Raw genomic sequence first — 24,844 nt, 5'->3', positions numbered from 1 at the left:
TGAAATGCTCATGCATTCTACTGGATATTAGTGCTGATTATTAATAACATATACTTACCATTATGCCCTTTCATCCAAGTACCTCAAAGAGCTTTTAAAGCAATATATGTTATTTCTTGTAATATCTCTGAGAGGCAGACTGGTAGAAAGTTATTATTAACTCTATTTTATAGTCAAAGAAGCTAGGGCACTGAGAGGTTAAATGACTTTGCTGGGGTCATATGGTGAAAAGAACTTTGGACCTCAAGATCATTGTTCTCATTTAGAGTTAAGTATATTATCCATTACATGGTTGTTTACTACACCTAAATGTAATTCTATTCCAGGAAAATTGAGAATAATGTATTTGAATAATCTAAGAACTAAAGGTGAGAGTTTATTTTTGTGTGTATTTAAAAAATGCTGTTATACAGGAATATAGAATAACTAATAATTAGTCTTTGGTTTGTTGCTGTAGCTATTATTTATAGGGCTTTTGCTATTTGTGGCTTTCTGAAGCCTCTGCTCAAAAATGATCCATTCTATTTCTGACTGTTTTAAGCTAGGTTAGCATAGCTGTAAACAACCAAGAAGCAGCTGAGACAGGCTGACTAACTTGAAGTTGTCTTTCATTGTGTTTCCATTGCTCACTCTTCTGAAAGTCATCCTCCTTCTAGTTCTCCATTCAACAGGTATCTCTGCAGTCTACCATCCTCAATCCTCCATCTATGGCCAGTTTAACTAATGCCTTGTCAATTATTAAATTTTTAAAATTTAATTAAAGTAAGATAGGGATTTCCCTGGCAGTTCAGTGGTTAAGACTCTGCACTCCTAAAGCAGAGGACGTAGGTTTGATCCCTGGTCAGGGCACTATGATCCCCCATGGTGTACCATGAGGCCAAATAAATAAATACTCATCTGCTTTTAATAAAAATCAAAGACTCTTAAAAATACTATGCTATCCTAGTTATAATTGTCATATTCAGCTTTTGCAAACCTAACTTTTATAGGCTTCCCAGATAGCTCAGTGGTAAAGAATCTGCCTGCAATGCAGTGACACAGGAGATGTGGGTTCGATCCCGGGTCAGAAAGATCCCCTGGAGAAGGAAATGTCAACCCACTTCAGTAGTCTTGCCTTGAGACCCCCATGGACAGAGGAGCCTGGTGGACTACAGTCCATGGGATCTCAGAGTCAGACATGACTGAAGCAATTTAGCAACTGGCACAAGCCTAACTTTTATTGTCCTTAGAAGGCCATTAGGCATATATCACCACATGGGGATTTTTAAAATGTAATATTTCACCATTTTTCCCAAGAAAAAGTAGGGAGAAAGGAGAAGTGGTTTTAAATCTGTGCTCAATGAAGTGAGACTGCACAGTTGGCTTGAATGTGGTAATACAAGCCTGTGGTGTTTGTTACTTCATACCACATCCTACCCAGAGCTCTAGATATATATAGCAACTGCCATTAGACAGCACCATCCATGCTTAAAGTCCACCAGGTCCAAAATGGCACTTATTTTCTGCACCCTACCCCATCCCAATCCTTCCCTATTTGTAAAATACACCTTTATCCTTCCCCCAAAAGCAGGACAAGGCATACTTATAGTCATTTCTATTCTTTTACCCAGCAAGCACCTGCCCCCCATGAATCAATTATCATAACCAGTTCACTTGGCATCCTGTACTTTAGGAATTCATCTTTGGATTTTCACTGCCACGCACATTATGGTTCTTTTCTCTTGGTTTCTGTAATGGCCCCTGGTCTACAAGCTCTCTGCTTGCCCTGCTCCTCCCCTCAGCTAATCTATCCACCAACTTAAATTGTATTATCAATCTGTCCAAGGTCATTCCTCTATGCATTGCCTCAGCACAGCATAAGACGGTTCATGTTTGGCTCCTGTCTACTACTTCAGATTCATCTTTTTCAGCAGCCCAGGCTTGAAATCGAATTACTTCTCAGACTTTTCAATACTATTTGTTCCTTTGCTGCACGTCAGGATCTGGATTTGCCACTCCACCCCTTTTTGGTGCTGTAAAATCCCCACATTAAAAGCTTAAAGCAGTTTCAGTAAACTCACCCATTCTTTTCTCTCTACATCTTGATATACTACACTTCCAACCATAATTATTTGTTTTCATTAGACTGGGCATCCTTTGAATGGACTGTGTCAAGCGCAGAGTTGATACTCAGTTGGAGGGTGGGGAGGCTGGAGAAGGGAGTTAAGTATCAAGAGACAAGACTGTAGCTGCTAACGGATGTTAGTCTAACGATCTTATTTCGAACCTGTGGATGGATTAAATAAAACAAACGATTTAGTGGAACTACTTCCAATTTAGGTTCCCAAATTACACGATGAAGCTACGGGTTGATCTCAATGCCACACCAAGACATCAGAGCTGCAGTGTCGTAGGAGGCTCAGGAATCCTCAGGAAAGGATCCCAGGCTATCCGCCGATGAAGAGTTCTCTAGGGATCAGCAGGAGAATAGGAGGCCCAGGGCGGCCACCAGACCCTCCAGGCAGAGCAGGCGACTGACTCATCTCCCGGGATTCGGCCCGCGACGAGCCACGTCGCCGGCTCCATTCGGGAAACCCCGGTCACATTAGAGTTGCCTCCACCCTAGGACGCCCCGGGAGAAGGGGCTGCCCTCTAGAAGCAAGATGGCGGCCTCCGCTCTCCCCCTCCTTCCAAAAACCCCCTCCTGGTCCCCAGAAGACAGACAAGGACGTCGTGGCGCCGAGATCCGGGAAACTCAGCGAGGCCCGCGGCCACTCCCGGGCCCCCGGGAGGTGACTTCACCTCGCCGGCGCAGAGAGCCGGGGGTGGAGCCGCCCTAAAGGCCGTGAAGCCCGCCCTCAACACTCAGAGAGTGGACACAGGAGAGCCCGCGCCCTCCGGCCATTGTTCTCCAGCCCCGGCCCCCCACCCTCCTCTCAGCTCGCAGACAGGAAGTTGCTTCCCAGCCGGCTCCGCCCCACTCCCCAGCGCCCCGGAAGTGATCGGCGGCAGCTGCTGCAGAGCGGCCAGGAGGAGGGTGGATCTCCCGAGAGCGGAGCGCCCGGAGTCCTCCTCCACCTCCTCCTGCCGCCCAGGCTCCACCGCCGCCTGTCGGACTCTTCCTTTTGCCGCTCCCGGCGCGGAGCCTCCTAGACTACAAGAGCGGAGCACTGTCCGGCTGGAGCCAGCTCAGCCGCGGCTTCCGGAGCCCACGGGGCGGCTGACCGGCTTGCGGTGCAGGTGAGCGGTGCCCACCCGGGCCGGCCCGGGAGGGGTTGGGGCCGCCCGCCCGGGCGGCGGGGGTGTGTCTGGGCGGCGGCGATCCGAGGCCCAGGCGCAGGGCCCGGACGCCGAGATTGCACCTCCCGCGTTCTGCCCGGGAACCAGCTGCGGGACGAGCCCGAGCTGGAATCCGGGGCGCCGTGTTCGCCGCTGTGCGGACTATTGCACCTCTCGAGAGCGGGCGGTTGCGGCGGGGTCCCCCGAGCCCGGCACCCCTTTGAGTTGGCCTCGTCGGAAGGTCACCCTGCATCTCTGGCCCGCCGCGCCGAGGTCCCCGCCTGGGCGGTGCCCGCGACCTGGGGGACCCGTCGCCGCAGTCCCCGCGCCTCACTCCGCCCCTCTCCCCTCCCCTTTCTTCCACTCCTTGTCTGTTTGCGGGCAGTTGCTTTTTAAACATCTCTGGTAGGGTTTTGTGCCAGTTAAAGGAACGGGTTTTACAGGTTGAAGTCATTAGATGGTCCGCACTGAACTAAATAGCTGGTCCAGGGCTCTTGCACAGGTTTAGCCAATAGTCAGGAATCAAGCCTCTGAAGCGAGGACGCGATAAGGGTGTTTTGAGCAAGGGGGTGTTTCCTCCGTGGTTCGTTCTAAAGGTTTTCCAAAAGTGAAAGATGTGATGTGTGTGCTCCAGGCTGGGTATCTGTGTGTAAGTGGGCGGAGGTGAGGGCGCAGAGAGGTGGCAGTGTTGTTTCAAGGTTTAGGGAGAATCAGGGAGTTGACTGGCCTTTTCTTGGGAACCTGAATGTCCAGACTTGTGAGAGCTCATCCAAGTGTCATTGACGTTGTTTGAGAACTCCAGGACCACGCCCTACCTGTCAAGCTAAAAAGCACCTAATTTACGAATTGTGTCGGGAGCGGGGAGGCGGGGGGGGGGGGGAGGATCGTTATAAAATATGTGTCATGAGTTAATTCTTGTCCTGGAAATAAATTCCGACTTTAATCATGCTCCACATATTGAATAACACATTTCATTAGTAAACTCATTTCCACTAAAGGAAAGGTATTCCTCTTAGCTTATGTTTATTAGTGTATTTCAGTGTGTCTTATTAGCTTACGTTTTTGTCTCTATTAATGCAATATTATAAAATGACTTGTGATTCTTAAAACATTATTTTTAGTTTTTTAATTTCTTCAGGGTCAGAGTCATGTCTTTCTCATCCCTGTGCTTACATGGCATGTGCCCAGAATATAGAAGTTATTCACACAATTCTTCACCGAGTGAATGAATGTGTAGGTGATCTCACAGTTGCCTTCTAGTAGTCATTTATTTTGTTGGGCTAAGGTGTTTTTTTGTGTGTTTTTGTTTCAGTTTGGGGGCACATGCAGATTTTGCTTTGTCTTTCCGTTCTTTAGCATGGTCAAAGGACAAATCAAGAAGAATCCTTTGCCATCCTTCCAAAACTATCCTACCATGAAAGATTAAAATTATATTTGGGGTGTTGTGATTGAGTATTATAATAACTTGTATTCAGTGGGAAATGTTTACACTTGAGCTTTTTTTGCCCAGGATTATCAGGATTTCCTGGTGATAGTAAATTGCATTTGGAGTTTGTAACCATACCCTATCTTAATCAAACAGAGAGAATTGGGAGTTACCACTGTGGGATAGTGTGGTACATTGCAAAATTGCTTATAATGGCTCATTTTTTTTTTCCCCATGGGTGCATGAAGTCTGACATAACAAGTTCTCTTGTTATGACCTTGACATGACTTACCGATTAGCCACTTTCACACGATTTTTCAGCGATCCAGATGCTGTTCTCCAGTGTGTCTGCTGAGTGTGCAGTCATCTGTATCAATTATTTTGAAGTAATTCTTCATACAACACTTTCTTTGCGGGGCTTTCAGTGAAAGGGGGCTAATTATAGGAAAGAATGTTGTCTACCATTTTTGCAGGGAGATAATTTTTGCCTGTGGATGGTTGGATTATTTTCACTGTAGTGAGGTTCAGATAAAAAAGCGCTGATACCTTATTTTCTCTCCATGTCTGGTCCTGCACTGGTTTTCCAAGCTTAGCTTCTGCAGAACAGAAATAAATATATCAGTATCACTTCTCGTATCTGTGTGTACCAGTGTAATATGCACATGTACATGGATTGCAAAGACAGTTACTTTTAAAATATTGGATTAAGAGGCTGTGAGTATTCATGGGGAAAAGATTGTGATTTTGAAGAATTAGGGAGACGGTTCATGGTTTTCATTGTTTTATGAAATTTTTCATTTTAGACACTAAGGAGACCGAAGCCTGCAGTTTCTTATCTCAGTGACATAACCACTATACAGAGGTCAGATTTCCCTTATTTTAACAACCCTAGCAGTCCTCCTACATTGATTGCCTGCCAAGCACTGTGATAAGAACTTTACTTGTATTATTTTTAATCTCTACACTACAGGAGGTAACTTTTCCATAGTTTACTAAGGCTAAATGAAGTTAATTGCTGGAAGCTGGGCCACTAGTGAGTAATATCATCTGGATTTTGAAGTAATGATTGCTGAGAGCATTGGCTATTGCAATTAATCCTAAAAGACTGGGGGAAAAAAATTCAATTTTTGATTTAGCTGAGCTTTAAGAAAGCAAAGATACTGATCTCCTCAGTATTCTTGCCCATCAGATGGGGCCTGGGGTAACCACTGACCCTGGCCAGGTGGCTTCAGACAGCAGCCAGTCATCTGTTTATGGTATTTCATATGTCATCCCCTTCTGCATGTGCCATGATGAAAAAATGGTTGGGTGTTGTTCATGTAAATGTCCTGGGAGAGTAAACTATTAGGAACTCAACTTTAGTGTTTGATGATTACTTTTTACCTTTCAAGTAGCTGAATAGTCCCTATTTGAGAAGACTATTGGAGGCTTGTTTGTGGTGACCTTTCCTGAAATCTTGTTTTTTAGCTCTTTCTTGGACCGAAGGAGATACGGGAACTTATCCTCCAGCCCCCATTAGTGACAGTTATTCGTTTTGTTTTCTTTAGCTCTGAAACATCTTTCTTACTACTTTATTGCACTCATAAGGATTTGGTTAAAATATAGAAAAAACGAAATTAAAGCTTTGAGTTCTTAAAGATGTTTGAATAAATTATAGAAAAGAATTTGCATCTTTGACTTATTACATCTGCAGGTGAAAACTTAATTTCTCAACATCAGAGGGTATTCTCTCTGACCCAAAAAGCAGGCTTCCATAAAATACATGAGTATTCTTAAATACACCACAACTAGAGTCCTGTATCAGATTGAGTAGACGGACATAATGCTTGACACACATAATCTCTTTGAAGTCTGGGATCCAGTTTCATTGCAGAATTCACTTATTGAAACTACATATCGGGGTTTGTCAATGTCATCTTGGAGAATAAAACACAGCAGGATTATGAAATGACTTCTACCCCCAAATACACTGTGAAGGTGGGGCAAAGATCCCCAGTTTCTAAATAGATCATAATTGTAGTCTTTAAACCACAGGATCTCTGCTTTCTTGTGCAGTTGAGAAGCTAGCATAGTAATCCATTGAAAATGAGGCTGCCCCACTACTGAGTGGTTGCAGATGCTTTAGTTCTGCTGCCCTATCTGGATCTATTCTGGATTCTTGTAGCAGCCTTTCAGCCTCTGATTGGGGTCTCCCCGCCCAGTCTTTTCGCCACAGTTTGGGGGTTAGAGCAGTCTTGATATTCCCATGCTTAAAACCCTTTGACACCTCCTTCTTGCTAATTAAAAAAATCCAAATTCCTTTTATCCTTAATTTCATATATAAGTTTAACTTATACCTCTCCAAAAATTGTATCTTGATTCGATTTTTTTTCTCTCAACTCCATCCCTCAAAACAACACGCAAAAAAACAGCTTTCAAGACTGGGCTAGTTACTCCCCTTGTGATCTGCCATAAAATCTACCTTATACTACTATGGACAGTGCCTTCATTAGCCTATTATAAATTTTGTTGACCACAGTCTATAGTATACCCATGCATTCTTAAAAGCCTACACAGGACTTTGTCAGAAGTTCCCACATTTCCTCAGTTCTTAATGACATCTTTATTCCTGGTGGCTCAGATGGTAAAGAATCTACTTGGAATGCAGGAGACCAGGGCTTGATCCCGGGGTTGGGAATGGCAACCCACTCCATTCTTGCCTGGAGAATTCCGAGGACAGAGGAGCCTGAGGGGCTACAGTCCATTGGGTCACAAAGATGTGAACAGGACTGAGTACTAACACACTACACTACAAGTAATATCTGAAGTGAAGTGAAGTCGCTCAGTTGTGTCCGACTCTGCGACCCTGTGGACTGTGGCCTACCAGGCTCCTCCGTCCATGGGATTCTCCAAGCAAGAATACTGGAGTGGGTTGCCATTTCCTCCTCCAGGGGATCTTCCCAACCCAGGGATAGAACCCAGGTGTCCTGTATTGGAGGCAGACGCTTTAACCTCTGAGCCACCAGGGAAACCCCAAGTAATATCTAGTATCTTTCAATTACAGATGATGTTATAATGCTAATCTTTGTTTCTTTGTACTGTGAAAGCATATCTTCAGAGTAAATGCATGTGTAAGATTTGTTAGATTTGCCAAATTTTTCTTCTATAGGATTGTAGTATTTTGAATTCCTACCTGTGGTATATGAGTACTGCAGCTTCTGCTAATCTGAAAGATGAGAAATGGTATCTCAGTGTAGTTTTAATTTGTATTTCTCATATTACAAGTGAATTGAACATTTTTTCATATGTTTAAGGGCCATTTCTTTGTATGTTTAAAGTTGTTCACGTTATTTGCTCACTTTCTAAATAAATTTTGGTCTTTTCTCCTCAGAGTTTAAAAGTTCTTTATATTTATGAATATTAGTCATTTAGCTTTGCCACGTATTGCAGATACTTTACCCAGTTATCTTTTGGCATTGCTAGTGGTACGTGTGTTTGTTTTTTTTTTCTTTTGACTTGCAAAAATTTGTTTCTGTGTAATAAAATATATTAAATTTATTGCATCTAGATTTTTAGTCATAGAGAGCCTTTTTGGTACCCACAGGTTAGAGAGGAATTTAGCCATGCTTTCTTCAGTACTAAAACAGTTTTATTTATAATATAGAGAGCATTCAGTTCTGTGATCCATTTGGAGTATTTCTGTTTTGATGTAAGGAATGGATCTAATTTTATCTTTTCCACATGACTTTCTAGTTGTTCTAATGCTACTTCTAAGAAAAAACTTTGCTCCCTTTATCATGTGCTAGATTTCCATATGTAATTGGGTGTGTTTCATTCTTTTGTATGTCTGACTATTCCTGTACCAGTAAGTACTTCACTGTTTTAATCATAAAGGCTTTGTATATGATTCAGTATCTGGTAGGGCTTTACTAGTCTTGCATGTCTTATTTTTTTTATTTGAACTCTAGCATCAGTTTGTCTAGTCCATTGAAAAGCTCACTATTTTTATTGAGATCTCATTAAACTTACTATTTAACTTAGAACTGATCTCTTGATGATGTTGGAACACCTTAATCTTAAATAAGCGAAATCTTTTCATTTTCTTACATCCACTATTTTGTCTCTGCAGAATGATTTATATTTACTTTACAAAAGTTTTGAACATTTCATATTTATTCCTACATATTTTTTATTTTGTCTTTTGTTGTTACTATTATAAACAGAATTTTCTTATCCATTGTATTTTATCATTGCTTCTCTTTGGCCCAGATATACAGTTACTTGTTGTTCAGTAACTCAGTTGTGTCTGACTCTTTGCAATATATAGTTATATCACCTATAAATAAAGGTTTTATCCTTTTCTTTTCCAGTGTTTATATTTCTGTTTGTCATATCTAATTGCATTGATTACTATCTCCAGAACTATGTTAAATAGTAGTGTTAAGAGTGTCTTTGATAGAGATGCTGATTGTTCATTGTATTATCTTCCCTGTGCATGTACAAAGATAAACATTACACTGGATATTAATTTAACTGGAAATTCCTTGCCATGACTACAGTCCTTCACTATTTCTGCGATACTAATGTCGATAGATACAAGAGGCAGGAAGCTTGACTTACCTAGTGGGCAGCAGCAAAGTGTAATGACAGTCGAGATGAGGTACTGATCCTTAGTTTCCCAGTTCATACAACCATTCCTGAGTTCTGTTCCTGCCTCTCCATATAATTCTTCCAAACCCCACTGTAATCTTCACTCAGTGAGTCATGGGTGCCACAGGTTAAAAGCAGCCATAGGTCTATGAAAATCTAAGAGCTTCCTTCTAGGCTTTCATGGTCTTTAAGTGGTTTCTGTGCCTAGCAGATGAATTAGGCTCACCTTGTATTGATGTGATTATGGCTTAAGTCCTTAGTCAATAAGGCAAGTCAGATTTGTAATTAGATGAGTAATCCATGGGGTGGCCCATGGTACACAGATATGGGGTAATTGTAGGCAAGTTTGTAGGGCCTGGGTCCATTTGGCCTCCAGAATTCATTTGTAAATGCTCTAGGCCTCTGGCTGGAGGTATATGTTGGTGTGGAATCAGATGCTGGGATCCTGGGCACATTGCATTCCCATGGCAGCGATGGACACACACCAGTGCTCAGTCTCCCATGTTCTGGAGAACACGTTCATTTCACTGCTATCTACTTCACCCAGAAAGTTCAAGTAGCATATTTTCTGTAGATTCTTATAATTTCAAGATTGTCTAGGTCCTTTTTGTGAACTTGCAGTCCACATCTCATTTTCTGTTTTAGTCATTCTATTTCCTTTCCCAGGAGTGCAGGGTGATGGGATATTTATTAATTTCTTGTCCCTTGTGCTTCCCTAGAAGTCCCCTCAAATCCCAGTCTGTGGCCTGTAAGTCCATCTTCGTTGTCCCAGAAACGCTGGTAGGTCTCTAGGTTGAGGAGCTCTCGCCCCCCAGCTGAGTACTCTTGGTCTGTGGCCAGTCATCTGTCTCCACTTTTTCCTGGGATCTATGTTGCCTTTTTATCTGTGGGTCTTGTTGCCTCCTAATCCACAGTTCTACCTTGGGCAGGTGGTGGTTGGGGGCTCTCCTGCCCCGAGGATCCTCAGGTCTCATCCTCTGCTACATGCTGCTACCCTGATATCTGGGCTTGCAGTTGGCTGATCTTTTCTGTTTTCTGTTTTCTGCCTTACTTCCCCTGCCCCCATCTTTTTAGTCTGAGGACATTTCGTCTTCCTTCATCTTTCTGCCTAAAACACTTTCCTGTGACAGAAACTCCCTGTCCTCTGAGATCCTAAGTTTCTGGGACACCAGCCCTAGTCTCTTAGCGCTTGGACTATCCGTAACTTTACTACTACCCTGTCAGTCTCTAAGCTCTCCTATTTCATGTGTCTACACTGCAACTAAAATAATTCTCTATGTCTCTTACTTCATTTATTCTTATTTGCTGAGCTTTCTTGATCCCTCAGAATAAAATAAAGCTTGACCATTTGCTCTGTCTTTTCTTGTCCTTTGCTTTGGCCAGATTATCAAACCCACCCTTGTTCTTATGTTTTGTTAAAGTTTATATATATACATATATTTGGTTACAACTGTTTGAACTTTTTGCACATTCATTAGTCATTGATTTTTTTTAATCCTGTCAACTGTCTTTTTATGTCCTTTGCTTATTGGGGTGGGGATGGGGAGGCTGGTTTGTTTTTTTTTAATGAATTTGTCAATTTTATGTGGTATAATTCACATACCAATAAATTTACTTTTAAAGTGTTTAATTCAGTGCTTTTTGTTTGAACTTCCCAGGTGAACAGTCCTTTTGATTCATAACAGGAATCCCTGTCTTACATTACTGTGTCTGAATTTAAGCCATTAAAACTCTAAATTGTTTAAAAGTACACTGTTAACAGATTGTGGTATAGTGAGTAGAAAGACAAAATACCCAAATTAGAGTGGTGAAAGGGAATTATTCATATTGAACACTGACAGTGCTTTGAAGAATTGTTTGTACAGTGTTGACTACAAAATTGAGGAACTCTAGTTGTAGACAGGAGTGATCAAATGTGATGCTAGATTTAATTGTGTGTTTCTGTTCTAGGAAGGCACAAAGTGTAAGTGACTAAATTTTTAAAAATTGACACTTAGCACTTTTGTGTATGTGATTTCATTTGATCTTTGTATCAGCCAAAGAGATGACAGTATACCTCATCTCTGCCTCTTTCTGAAATGCACAGTGAACTATATTGGTGAGTCCTATTACATTTGCATTTTAAAATGAGTGCTCCATGAAAAGATGTTCAGTGTCACCAGTTACTAGGGACATGCAGATCAAAACACAGTGAGATATCACCTCACACCTGCTGCTAAGTTGCTTCAGTCGTGTCCGACTCTGTGCAACCCCAGAGACGGCAGCCCACCAGGCTCCGCCATCCCTGGGATTCTCCAGGCAAGAACACTGGAGTGGGTTGCCATTGCCTTCTCCAATGCGTGAAAGTGAAGTCACTTGGTCGTGTCCAACTCTTCGCAACCCCATGGACTGCAGCCTACCAGGCTCCTCCGTCTGTTGGATTTTCCAGGCAAGAGTACTGGAGTGGGGTGCCATTGCCTTCTCCATCACACCTGCTAGAATGACTTTTATCAAAAAGGCAAGAAACCACAAGTGTTGGCAAGGATGCGGGGAAAAAAGGGGATCCTTACACATTGTTGGTTGTTGTTTAGTCACTAAGTCGAGTCTGACTCTTTGCGACCTGTGGACTGCAGCACTCCAGGCTTCTCTGTCCTTCAGCATCTCCCAGAGTTTGCCAAACTTCATGTCCATCAAGTCAGTAAGGCCATCCAACCATCTCATCCTCTTTCATCCCCTTCTCCTCTTGCTTTCAATCTTTACCAGCATCAGGGTCTTTTCCAATGAGTTGACCCTTTGCATGAGGTGGCCAAAGTATTGGAGCTTCAGCATCAGTCTTTCCAAATGAGTATTCAAGGTTGATTTCCTTTAGGATTGACTGGTTTGATCTCCTTACTGTCCAAGGGACCCTCAAGAGTCTTTTCCAGCACCACAGCTCGAAAGCATCAGTTCTTTGGCTCTCAGCCTTCTTTATGATCCAACTCTTACATCCGTACTTGACTACGGGAAAAACCATAGCTTTGACTATATGGACCTTTGTTAGCAAAGGTTTGTTGGCAACAGATTTCTCTGTTTTTTAATATGCTTTCTAGGTTTGTCATAGCTTTTCTTCCAAGGAACAAGCGTCTTTTGGTGCTGCTACTGCTGCTGCTAAGTCGCTTCAGTCGGGTCCAACTCTGCGACCCCATAGACAGCAGCCCACTAGGCTCCTCTGTCCCTGGGATTCTCCAGGCAAGAATACTGGAGTGGGTTGCCATTTTCTTCTCCAGTGCATGAAAGTGAGAAGTCAAAGTGAAGTTGCTCAGTCGTGTCCGGCTCTTAGCCACCTCATGGACCGCAGCCTACCAGGCTCCTCCATCCATGGGATTTTCCAGGCAAGAGTACTGGAGTGGGGTGCCATTGCCTTCTCCGGTCTTTTGGTGCAGCCACTATCAAAAATAGTATGGACACTCCTCAAAAAGTCTAGAATAGAGCTACCATATAATCTAGGTGTTCCACTTCTGGGTATTTATCCAAACAATGTGAAAACACGAATTCAAAAACATGTATGCACTGCTAGGTTCATCACAGCCTCATTTATGATTGTCAAGATTTAGAAACAGCTTCAGTGCCCATCAGCAGATAAATGGGTAAAGAAGATGTGGTGTACACAGACACACACACACATGCAGTCACACACACATACACCACAAGATAATACTCAGCCATGAAAAAGATGAAATCTTGCCATCTGTAACAACATTAAAGTCAGAGAAAGATAAATACCTTTTGATTTTACTCTTGTGGAATATAAAAAGAAAAAAAAAGGGAAGAAACCAAACTAAAGCGAATTCAGAGAACAGAGTACTAGTTATCAGAAGGGAAGGGGCAGGGGTGAGGGCAGAATAGATAAAGGGGATAAGCTGTATGGTGACAGATGAAAAGTAAATTCTTGGTGAGCACATTGTAGGATATATAAGTAGAAACATGTTGTACAGATGAAATTTATATAATGTTGTAAACCAGTATTACCTCAATAAAAACAATGTTTAAAGAGAGAATATAAAATGAGTAATCTTTTCCCCCAACTTTGTGCTTTGAAAGATTTCTTTTTTTTAATTGAAGTGTAGTTGATTTTCAATGTTGTGTTAATTTCTGCTGTACAGCAAAATAATTCATATATATATATATACACACACACACAGACACTTTCTTTTTTATATTCTTTTCCATTATGGTTTATCCCAGGACAATGACTATAGCTCCCTGGGCTATACAGTAGGTCTTTGCTGCCTTGAAAAGTTTACAAAAAAGTTAATAAGAGTACAGGGTTGAAAGCCAGTAGTTACTAATCACTTTATATTCACCAGTTATTGTTTTGCTACATTTGCTTTACCTTTTTAAGTGTAGATGGTTTTATTTTTCTGAGTTGTTTGAAAGAAGGTTGGAGACATGAAATTTCACCTCTATGTACTTGAGTTTACATCTCCTGAAGATGAAGACATTCTCCTGTATTACCATAATACTGTTGTAATATTTAAGAAAATTGGCAATAATTTCGTTACATCATCTAATATCTAGTCCAAGTTCAGAATTCATTAATTGTCTCCTATCATCTTAAATGGCTGTTTTTCTCCTTCTGAACCAGGACCCAGTCAAGGTTCATAATTTCTGCTTGCTTGCTTTGACTTCTCTAGCCTCTTTTCACTTTTTCTAAGTAACTTTTGAGACATAGTTTACATACCATAAATTCACCCATTTTAGATTTACAGTGATTTTTTAGTAACTTTACTGAGTTGTATAAATCATTACCATAATCCAGTTTTAAAACATATTCATCTCTTTAGTATAAAATCTCTTATACCCCTTTGTAGTTAATTCCCATTCTATGAATATACTACATTTTGCTTATCCTTTTACTGGTTGATGGACATTTGGATTGTTTACCCTTTTTGGTTATTGTGAATAATCCTGCTATGAACATTCATGTAGAAGTCTTTAATGGACATACGTTTTCATTTCTCATTGGTAATGTAGAGTGAAACCTCTAGGTTGTGTGGTAGCCGTATGTTTAATACATCATTTTGCATTCCCACCAGCAGTATTTGAGAATTCTTGTTTCTCTGCATCTTCATGAACAATTGTTAATCATGTTTTAAAAAAATGTATTGCCATTCTGTTGGGTATAAATAAGTATCTTGTTGAGAATTTAATTTGCATTTCTCTAGTGAATGATAGTGTATCTTTGCATGTGCTTATTATTAGTCTTCCACCTGTTTTCTTTAGTGAAGTGTCTACTGAAATCTTTTGCCCAGTTTTTAAAAATTGGATTATTTTTCTCATTGTGTCTTAAGAGTTCTTTGTGAGTTCTGGATACAGGTCCTTAAGATCTGTGATTTTCAAAGATTTTCTCCTAGAGTGTAATGAAGTTAACCACAAGCCTTGCTTAATTTTTCTAATTTGCCATGGGGCTTTTTGGAGAGTTGGAATAAAAGCTAAATCTTCTGTTTATAATTCTTCCACATGTCTAGTACTGAAGTACTAGATTAATTAAAGACTAATCAAAGACAGCGTAGACCCCTTTATCTTCATTCTGCCATTAAGCAGTGAGAAACTCTTCCTTTCTAAGCTGTAAGAAGCAAATAGAGACCCTATAAACCGTTAGCATTCATTCAGTTGTCAGAGTCAGAAATCTGGTTTAGGCTACCTTAAGCACAACAGAAGTGTGCAGGCTTTGTCTCCTTCCCCAGCTCTGCTTCTTTCTTTTTTCGTACTGGCAGACTGTGTGGTAGCCACATTCATCTCCAGATTCATCAAAGAGCCTGTCTCTCTCACTCGTTTAAGGAGTAGAGTACTCTGGCCGGCCTGTGTCTCTTGTCCTGCTTTGTAGTCCTGCCCGTATATATAGTCCCATTGTAACTGTAATAGGAGAGAATGGTTCCCACAAGAAGAGGGCGTGCTGGCAGACAAACTGTGTTTAATGCCTCTTTAGGGGCAACGGGTCATTTTTTGCTCACTTTTATGAAATTAAACCAAAAGTAATGAATAGGATATTAATATCTGAAGTTTAAGGGGGAAATCACATTTGTTAGCTGATTAAAGTAGCCTTTACTAGTAGCACTTTTTCTTACCTAACCAAACACAGGTGATATTTGGTTTAAGCTAAAACATTCCAGGTATCTCTCCCATGGAAGTGAGGGGAGGACCTACATTAACAGTGATAACTTGATAATTGTGGCTGATTTTTCTGTACTTCTCTTGCGTGTTTTTTTATGTAGTTTTCTTTAGCTGTCTGAGTGGGGGTTATAGCCAACTCTCTTGGAGTTCCTGCATTCCTACAGATTGCTGAAACGCATTTTTTATAGTTTCCTTCCTCTCTTCTTTCATTTACTTGGATTCTCAAGCTCTGTCTGTGTCCATATGTTACATGATTCATCTTCAAAGCGGTTTTTTTTTTTTTCCCTAAAGTAAGGCTTGTTCCCAGTTCCTTTTCATGACATTGAGTGTATGGTGATGGTGACGATGCTATTGATGCAGTTGTGATTTCCCTGCTCAAAAGAGAATACTTTTCATCACTCGGAGCATTTCTAATCTAAACTCTTGAGTAGTCATACAGCTGATATGTAAGTACTATCATGAAGTCAAACAAATAATTTTGGACACTGTGGCTCTTGTGTTGCGTCTATACTTTGCCAGTATTCTTTAGGAGTTATTTTTAGTGTGAAAATAAATGCAGAAACAAGAGCTTCTGATTTTGGACTGTATAAAATGTATCATCTCTTACAGAGTTAGAACAGGTCTTCAAAGGGCAGCTAATACATTCTTCCACTGTTTACAAAAATCTCCTCAAAAACTCGTTAGCCACTAGCCATTGCTTAACCACTTGTAGTGGTATTGTGGAAATACGTGTTATTTCTGGATGTCTTAATTTAAAAATCCATCCTTGTTTTGAACTGTAGTCTATTACCTTATGGCTTCTCTTTATTCCTCTTTTCTCTGGAGAAGCACTTAGCACACAAATATGTTTTTGAGCCCCTGTTAAACAGTGCATCTGTTGACAGAATCAAGAATAGTCATTTTCACATGTACCTGTCTTCAAATAATTGAAGATGGCAGCCATGCAACTCCCTTGCCAGCTTCCCAAGCATCTGCCTGTTCAGACACATCCTTCATGTATTTAGTTAGTTCCCTAACCATCTTGGTCACACTTTTCTAAAAATAATACAGCAACATTCACTTATCTGGGGTCAAACTTTACAACTTGAAATATGAAATGTACTTAGGGAGAAGGAAGTAACTGGAATTTGTAGTTTTCCTTCCATGGCCAGGCCCTCACCCAAACACTTCAGATTCATTATTTCCATTTAATCTTCCAAACACAACCCTATGAGGTAGAAGATGCTCCCCATTGAGAATTAGAAAGTAAGGTTTCAAAACATACAGGGTGGGGGGTGGAGATACCTTTGAACATCCAAAGTAGAAAGGTAAGGTCCTAATGCTAAAGGCTATTATGTGTCCGGTGCTCAAGAGCATAGTAATAAGTCTTTCAGAACCTACTTACTCTCGTTTTATATCTAGTGCAATAAGCCTGGTAATTTACTTCCAGACAGTTTTTGGGGATGGAGAGGTGCTCTGAAGGCACGTAGGCAGTTAGTGATCAGTGAGGGACAACTGTGAAAGGATGAGGCAGAAAGACTACAGCGTGACATTAGAATTTAGAGTTCCATCTTCCAGAGCTATTGAATCTAGGGAAAACTGCCCTAAATTCGTAGTCACCTCTGAGAACAGGGTAATAGTTGATCATTATGATTCTGGGTTATCAAGAAAAAAAATTTTAACTGTTCAGTTAAGTTGAAGAATTTGTTTGACATGAAATTCTGAACTCAATTTTTGTCAAATACAACTCAGAAATTAAAATATCATCCTATCCAAATACTGCTTCTGATGGCTCAGTTGCTTATTTTGATTACTGGCTTGTTGAGAAATTCTCATGGTTATTACTATTATTTTTTGATGTGCGTATACATATGTGTGTGTGTGCTTAGTTATGTCCGACTCTTTGCAATCCTGTGGACTGTAGCCCACCAGGCTCCTCTCTCCATGGGATTTTCCAGGCAAGAATACTGGAGTGGGTTGCCATTTTCCTACTCCAGGGGATCTTGCCAACCCAGGGACTAAACCCATGTCTCTCGCATCGCCTGCATTGGCAGACAGGTTCTTTACCACTACACCAGGTGTGTGTATATTGAGTGTTAAGTATACTTGGTAAACAGGAGATATGGCTCTTTGATGATTTGGGGAGCTGAACTTTATCTTTTATAGCTTTGATTGAATTCCCAGGGTTTTCCCATCATGGATGTGTTAAGGTTTATCACAACTTGACTGGTCCACGTCCCGTGCTGTCAGTTACTAAGTATTTAGAGAATGCTGTTACTAGACTAAGTGAAACATAACTTAAAGTTTTAAATAAAAATATATGTGAATACTTTTAAGATTATCTAGTTAACAGTTGCTTGCTTTTTTCTTAAATTAGGAAGTAAAGGAAGAAGATTGTATTACTCCAGAAATACTTTAGTTTCAGCCTTCATCTCATTTTCCTCCAAATCCTAGCTGTCCATTTGGTTGTTCTTTCAATGTAAGTAGTGAAATAACTACTCTTTGTTATTCTTATGAGTTTAAAATGTATCTAATTTTATTACATCTTTAAAGCTTTGATACAAATATCGACAATGTGTTCTTCAATCAAAAAAGACTAGTTAAAATGTACAGTCCAGAATATTTATAGGGTCTTTTTTTGGTTGTTTAAAACTCAGAAGTAATCCTTATCAGAGCATTACTGCCGTAGAGAACTGTAAGATAGTAAGCTTTTCTGTGTTCTTAGTGAAATTTTAGTAACATCTTAAGAACAGTGTTGTGCAGTGTAGAATGTATGTCATTATCTGACAGATTTGTGCAAAATGTAAGAAACTGTTTCTGCTTATGGATTGCCTTTTGCTGTTTCTTTACTGATAAATCAAGAAGTATGATATGACCAGGTTTCCTTAAATCTTAAAAACATGAAGTGCTTTTTTGATTATAATTGTAACATCATTTGGGTCAGAATTCGTTTTCAACTTAATGTCAGTATAAAGTATTATCAGTTACAATAAAGCTCTTAGGCCAAGGATAAATAGAAGATAAATTCCTTTTTGTAGGTTATTTTTGTTATATTAGTCAATAAACTTCTGTTTGAAATCTGTGTCACAGTGTCACAATCGAGCAGATGGGTTCAAAAAGAAACATTCCCTTTTAAGGCAGTCATATGAAAGTAATTTTGAGATGAAATTTGTTACTAATGTGTGTTTTCTTCATTCCAAAACTGGGACATGATGGCAAAAATGGTCTCATAAATGAAGTGAAAAAGAGAAGAAAGACAGTAATTGAGAGTTTTTTTTCTTTAGAAATTATAGTTGTTTTTTTTTTTTTTAATATTTGAAGCTCATAGACATCCATTTATTCTCACTACAGTGTAAAGTTTGGAATAGAAGTATAGAACATTTTGGGGGAGACAGGTATATTGAATATTGAACATAAGTTTTGTTTAATAAAATATTTATTGAGTGAAAAGCACTGTTGTGTGCCAGGCACTGTGCTAGACACACATGAGGGAAGGCACTTAACCCCCACTGAAGTGACAGGGAGCACTCCCCAGAAGTGACCACAGGAGGATGAACAGGACTTTGATAAAGGAGATGAATCACATTGAGTTGGACATCGAGTGTTCAGAACTAGGGAATAAAATTCATGCCGTGCACTTTAGAGCGAGTGTGGTGTATTCCTGAGGGGTGTTCCAGAAAGGGCCCAGGGCAGAGAGGACTGGGAGAGTTGTGGGCAGATCTTAAAGCCCCTCATTTCAGGCCTCTGGGGAGCCATTGGAAAAATTTAGGAAGCATCATGATCAAGTTTACCTTTTGAGTGTTCTCTGCAGCAGTGCTTCTGAAATAATCTCTGATAAAGGTCTGTTTTTTAAGTTTTCTGTATACAGCAGACTGATACTTTTGTAAAATATAGTAAAAAATAAAATACTAGAAAAATGAAAATTTAAGAAGACAGAAAACAAGCCCATTTTAAAAATTAAGTTGAACAAACATAAAATTACTGTCAAGTTCCTCTTTGAGTTTCTAAATGTATACTCTAAAATTGGTTCTTTCCTATTCTTGAACTAGTTATGCTTTGAGTACCTCTCCTGCAGAGGAGTAATCTCTTTTTGATCGTGTACCTCCATCGGTACAGAGTTCTGGAAACTCTCATGTGTATATTTACTTTCAAATCATGTACATGTGTTACTGTGCAATTATATGATGTGTGCCATAAACTGTAAATACAAATTGAAAAATAACAGATTTTATTAACTATTTTAAATGAAAATGTTTTATTCTTTGTAGTTAAAAAAATACTTTGCACTAAAATATTGTTTAGTGAGAGCAGTATAATTGAATATTTCATTACAGCTTTTAAAAGACTTGGTTCATTCATAAAAGTAATCAGTGTATTAAATGATCATATTGTATACTTTGTATATAAGTCTACTGTCAATTATATTTCAATAAAGCTGGAAAAATTAAGTAAGAAATAAATTGTCTCAGCTCTCTTCCAGATGATGCCAGACCATAGTATATACAAGAACCCCTACACACATGGGGTCTTCTTTCTGGTGGAGGTTATTAACACTTCGTGATTCAAAGGCCTGGTTTTAGGGTTGAGTTTGTTTTGTATTTGTTGTAATGGCTGTCATAGTTGAAATCAATGCTTTATAAAGTATATAGATTAGAATGGGAGAACTGTGTTGTTGGATGGGTTTCCTTGGTAATGCGCCTCAGTTTTCAGTTTCATCCAGCAGTTAATGACAGATTTTTAATGAAGTTTGTCTTGCTTATTTTCTTTTCCCCTGATGTCAGTTCTTACAAACCCATCAGAATGTCTTCCCTTTGTGTGTGTGTGTGTGTGTGTGTGTGTGTGTGTGTGTTTAATCAGTGTATTCAAAATCCAGTGAAACTGTAGATTTAAACAGGTTAGGAATTTTCAAATTGGTATTCAGGTGAGATGTAAAGTGGGCATATTACAAGCTTATCAACTCTTCCTGTATCCATTCACTAATACCACACTGTCTTTATAGCTTTCTAATAAGTCTTCTTAGTCAATATAATAAGAGTCAGCAATATTTTCATAAGGCGCCAAGTGTTAAATGTTGTAGGCTTTGCAGGCCAAATGGTCCGTTATAGTACACACCTTAGCCACTGTAAATAGAAGGCAGCCATAGATAATACATAAATAATTTGGAATTACTATGTCCCAGTACAAGTTTATATACAAAGAAGCATTTTGCTGTGAACCTGAACTGTTCTAAAAAAATGAAACCTATTAAAAAGAAATGAAGGCAGAAAAAAAACAGCATCACTTTTTTGTTCTTCCTGCCAGAGATGCATAACCTGAATCTGATCATCATACAATTCACTTAAGGGACATTCTGTGAAAAAATTGGTCAGTAATCTTTAAAATTCCCAACTTAATGAAAGTCAGAGAAAATATTAGGAATTCTTCTAAACTGAAGGTGACCAAAGAGATATGACTATTAAATGCAGTGCATGATTCTAATCCAGTGCAGAATCTTGGGTAAGGTCTGAGGAGTCTCTGGTAGAAATGTGTTCATGCTGATTTCCCAGTTATGGTGGCTGCATTATGATTTGTAGATGCTTGTCCTCATTTATTGAAAATAAATGCAGAGGTGTTCAAGTGATATAGAGTGAGCAACTTACTATCAGATAGCACAGGGAAAAAGTCGTTTTGGGTTATAGTTGCAACTTTTCTATAAATTTGAGATTATTTTGACATCTTAAATGTATATATCATTAAAAGTAAAATAGATTTATTGGCAGGACAGTCTAGTTTGACAACCTTCTACATACTTTGGTGCTGTTTTGGATATTCTTGATGTTTCTGTTTCCATACAAATTTTAAAATCAGTTTGTTGGTTTCCACCAAAAAGAAAAACCCTGCCAGGATTTTTATTGAGATCGAGTTGAGTCTGTAGATAAATTTGGGGAGGATTGATACTTTTGCAATAATGTGGGTTCCAGTCCATAAACATGACTTAGAGCAGTATTTAGATGGTGTTTACATTTTCTTAGCAGTGTTTTATAGTTTTCTGTGTAGTTTTTTGTTGTTGCTATCCTTTAAACCACAAAAAACTTTACACTAGCTAAGCTGCTCAAACTCTAAGATAATAGGTGTTTGTTATTCTAAGCCACTAAATTTTAGATTAATTTATTATGGAGCAATAGATAACTAGTAATGTACTTGTTTTTTAATTTTTAAATTCTGTGTAATTATTTTTTTGTTTCTACCTTTTTTGTAGTAAAATACAGTAACGTAACATTTAGCATCTTAACTATTTTTAAGTGTACAGTTTCATGGTATTAATACAGTCACATTGTTCTACAGCCATCACCACCATTTATCCCCATAACTCTTTTCATTGTAAAACTGAAACTCTGCATTCATTAAACAATAACTCTCCAGTCTTCCCTCCCTGTAGCCCATGGTAGCCACTGTCTACCTTTTGTCTATGATTTTGACTACGCTAAGTACCATAGCTAAATGGCATCATACACTATTTGTCTTTTTGTGATTAGTTCATTTCACTTAGCCCAGTGTCCCAAGATTCATCCATTCTGTAGCAGACTGCAGAATTTCCTTGCTTTTCATGTTGAGTATTATTCCATTGTATGTTTATACCACATTTTGCTTATCTCTTCATCCATTGAACTTGAGTTTCTTCCATACTTTAGCTGTTATGATGAATGCTCTGTGAATGAGTGTACAGATATCTCTTTGAGACCCTACCTTGTTTTTCTTTCTTTCTTCTCTTTTCTTATGAAGGTTTCAATTATTTTGGGTATATATACTCAAGAAGTAGAATTGCTGTATCATATGGTAATTCTGTTTTTAACTTTTTGAGGAACCACCATACGGTTTTCCACAGTAGCTGTACCATTTTGTGTTCCCAATAAGAGTGCAGAAGGGTTCCAGTCTTTCCACATCCTCACCAGCACTTGTTATTTTCTGTTTTGTGTTTGTTTTGTTTTGTTTGTAGTAGCAGCCATCCTAATAGCCATGAAGTTAGTTATTCTTGAGCCCAAGTGGGTGATGATGTCATTCACTGAAATGAGGAACAGAGGAGAAAGAACAGGCTATTTTAATCATTTTCAGCTTGAGTTCTCTGAATATCCATGTCATTATAAGCAGTAACAGTTGGAAGCATCAGATGGACTCTCTTCAGTTCTCCGTTAATTAATATTGAAGATGCATAATCCCTTGTACAGTCTTGTCTTGTTTTTTATTCATCTGTTTGATGCGTATCTTATAGAATCATTTTGACAAATATCATAAAATGTTAGAATATTGTAAGCATTCATCCATAAATTTTAGCATCTTTTCCTTTAAAAATAAGCAGGAACTTATTTAAGGTTCTATTATTTAAACTAATATAAGCTATTAGTTTATATTCAGAAATATAACTGAGTATATTCCTATTAGTTTATAAGCAGGTTGTTTTTGGTACTAAATCTGCATAGCCTCTGCTCTTATGGGACTTACCCATGAATTTTGGAAATATCTTCATAGTGACCTATAACTCAGCTATAAAAATGATTTTTGTAAATATACTAGAGGTAGAATCCAACTAATTGTGTGTCTAATCAGAATTCCATCAGTGTGTGCGACTATCTCAGATATACTGTGTCCTTGAACTTAATCTTATGGTATATAGTACATTGGAAATAGTGTAGATTTGGGGTTTCATAGGCCTATATTTGAGTTCTTGCACAGCCATTTATTAGCTGTGTGACCTCACACATCTTACATAACTTTAGGGACTCATTTACATGGTTTTCTACTGAAATCTGAAAAAATGAAAATTTCTACCAACTTGCCATTGTTATTGTTGGAAACCAGAAGACAGTTTTTTCCATATCTAACCTAACACCTTGGACATTTTAAGCCCTTAAGTAAGTATTAAGTATATTCTCATTGTTGTACAACCATCACCACCATACATCCCCACTGCTCTTTTCATCTTGTAAAAGTGAAACTTGTTTCACTTCTGTGTCACCAGGTTATATCAGCTGGTATGATACTTCTCCTATATAGCATGTCATTTTTTCCAGGAAGTCAGAATTGTACTTCCCTATCAACACACCTTTATAGAAGCTGTGGTCTGCTCCCTGTGGGTTTGGAAGCATCTGTCATCACACAAGCCTAAAGTTATATGTCAACTTTTGGAAGTTTGTAGATTTTAAAGGAGTCCAAGGCTCCTGGGTTAGTCCTCATTTTACAGATCTGAAAACCATGGTCGTCAGAAGTTAGGTAAGTGTCGGAAAAACTAGTCTTTGCAGGCTAATGTGTGGCAAAATCTCAGTGTGTTGACTCATATTCCATCCTTTTTGCTATAAGTTATCAGGGGCTCTGGTTATGTTTTACAAACACTATGAGAATGTAAATTGAGGACAACGTTAATATACACAATTTATTTTGCTAATAAGTTTTCCATCAACTTTGTAAGTGATCTGGGTTTTGGTTTGGGGGATTTTTTGCAGGGGGAGTCTCTTCACAGTTAACTCATTCAACAAATATTTCTTAAGGACTTAGTATGTGTCAGGTACTGCTGAGGTAATGGAGATGCAACAATAAACAAAAACTCCCTGCGCTCATGGATCTTACATTCTACAGACCAGAATCCTGAAGGATATGAGGACGTGGGCCATATGTTTATCTTCTAGTAGAAGGAATGGCAAGAAAAGTTAGAACCATAGTAAGAAAAAAAAAAAAAGAACCATAGTAAGGATTTTATTCTGAGTATCATGGGAGGTCTTCTGAGGAGTGGATATATTCTCAGGATGGAGCCTCTAAATTTGCCAGCAGATCAGGTGTGGCCTAAGAAAGAGGAGTCAAAAATGATTCCAGTAGTTTTGCTCTGAGAAAGAATGAATTGCCATTTACTGATAAAGAGATAACTAAGAGAGGTAGTTTGGGGTAGGTAAATTAGATAGGAGTAGAGTCTGGACAGTTTGGAGTTTGGGCAGTTGAGTTTGGACTACCTGTTAAGACAACCAGTTGAAGATATTGAATTGGTAGTTGAATATGAGCCAGGTGTTCAGAGGAGAAATGAAATCTGAAGATATAAATTTGTGTGTCTTTCCATGTAAAAAAGTATTCTGAGTGAGAGCATGAAAGGAAAGACTATAGCTAGCCAAAAGGGGTCCAAGATGAACCCTAAGATAACACGAGAATTTAAAATGATGGTAATGGAAGAGTAATAGCTAAAGAGATTCGAGGGGGGGAAAAAACCAATGTGATTAAGGTATCTTGGAAGTCAAAGAAAAAATGTATTTTAAGAAAGAGTGATTATCTCGGCCGCTGCTGCTAAGCAACGTGTGTTGAAGACTGAGAATTTCTGGTTGGGTTTGGGCTTCCCTGGTGGCTCAGTGAAGAATCTGCAATGTGGGATATCTGGGTTCAGTCCCTGGGTTGGGAAAAACA

The 24,844-nt window shown here is 39.2% G+C and overlaps 1 protein-coding gene across 2 annotated transcripts in view; it reads left to right on the top strand.

Annotated features, from left to right (window-relative positions):
- The first annotated feature begins 3,007 nt into the window (after positions 1-3,007).
- The window catches only part of RALA (RAS like proto-oncogene A), a 58,730-nt gene continuing 36,893 nt past the window's right edge, over positions 3,008-24,844 (top strand). The window contains exons 1-2 of one of the 2 annotated variants that reach the window (XM_024990797.2): positions 3,008-3,219; positions 17,802-17,903. The gene's annotated coding sequence lies outside the window, so the exon portion shown is untranslated. The remainder of the gene's footprint in view (positions 3,220-17,801; positions 17,904-24,844) is intronic. The other variant, NM_001034644.2, reaches the window with a different exon arrangement.

The sequence above is a fragment of the Bos taurus genome, chromosome 4 (genome assembly GCF_002263795.3).
Source record: "Bos taurus isolate L1 Dominette 01449 registration number 42190680 breed Hereford chromosome 4, ARS-UCD2.0, whole genome shotgun sequence".
In the NCBI taxonomy this organism is placed as follows: Eukaryota; Metazoa; Chordata; class Mammalia; order Artiodactyla; family Bovidae; genus Bos; species Bos taurus.
This window is presented reverse-complemented; position numbering and strand designations above follow the sequence as displayed.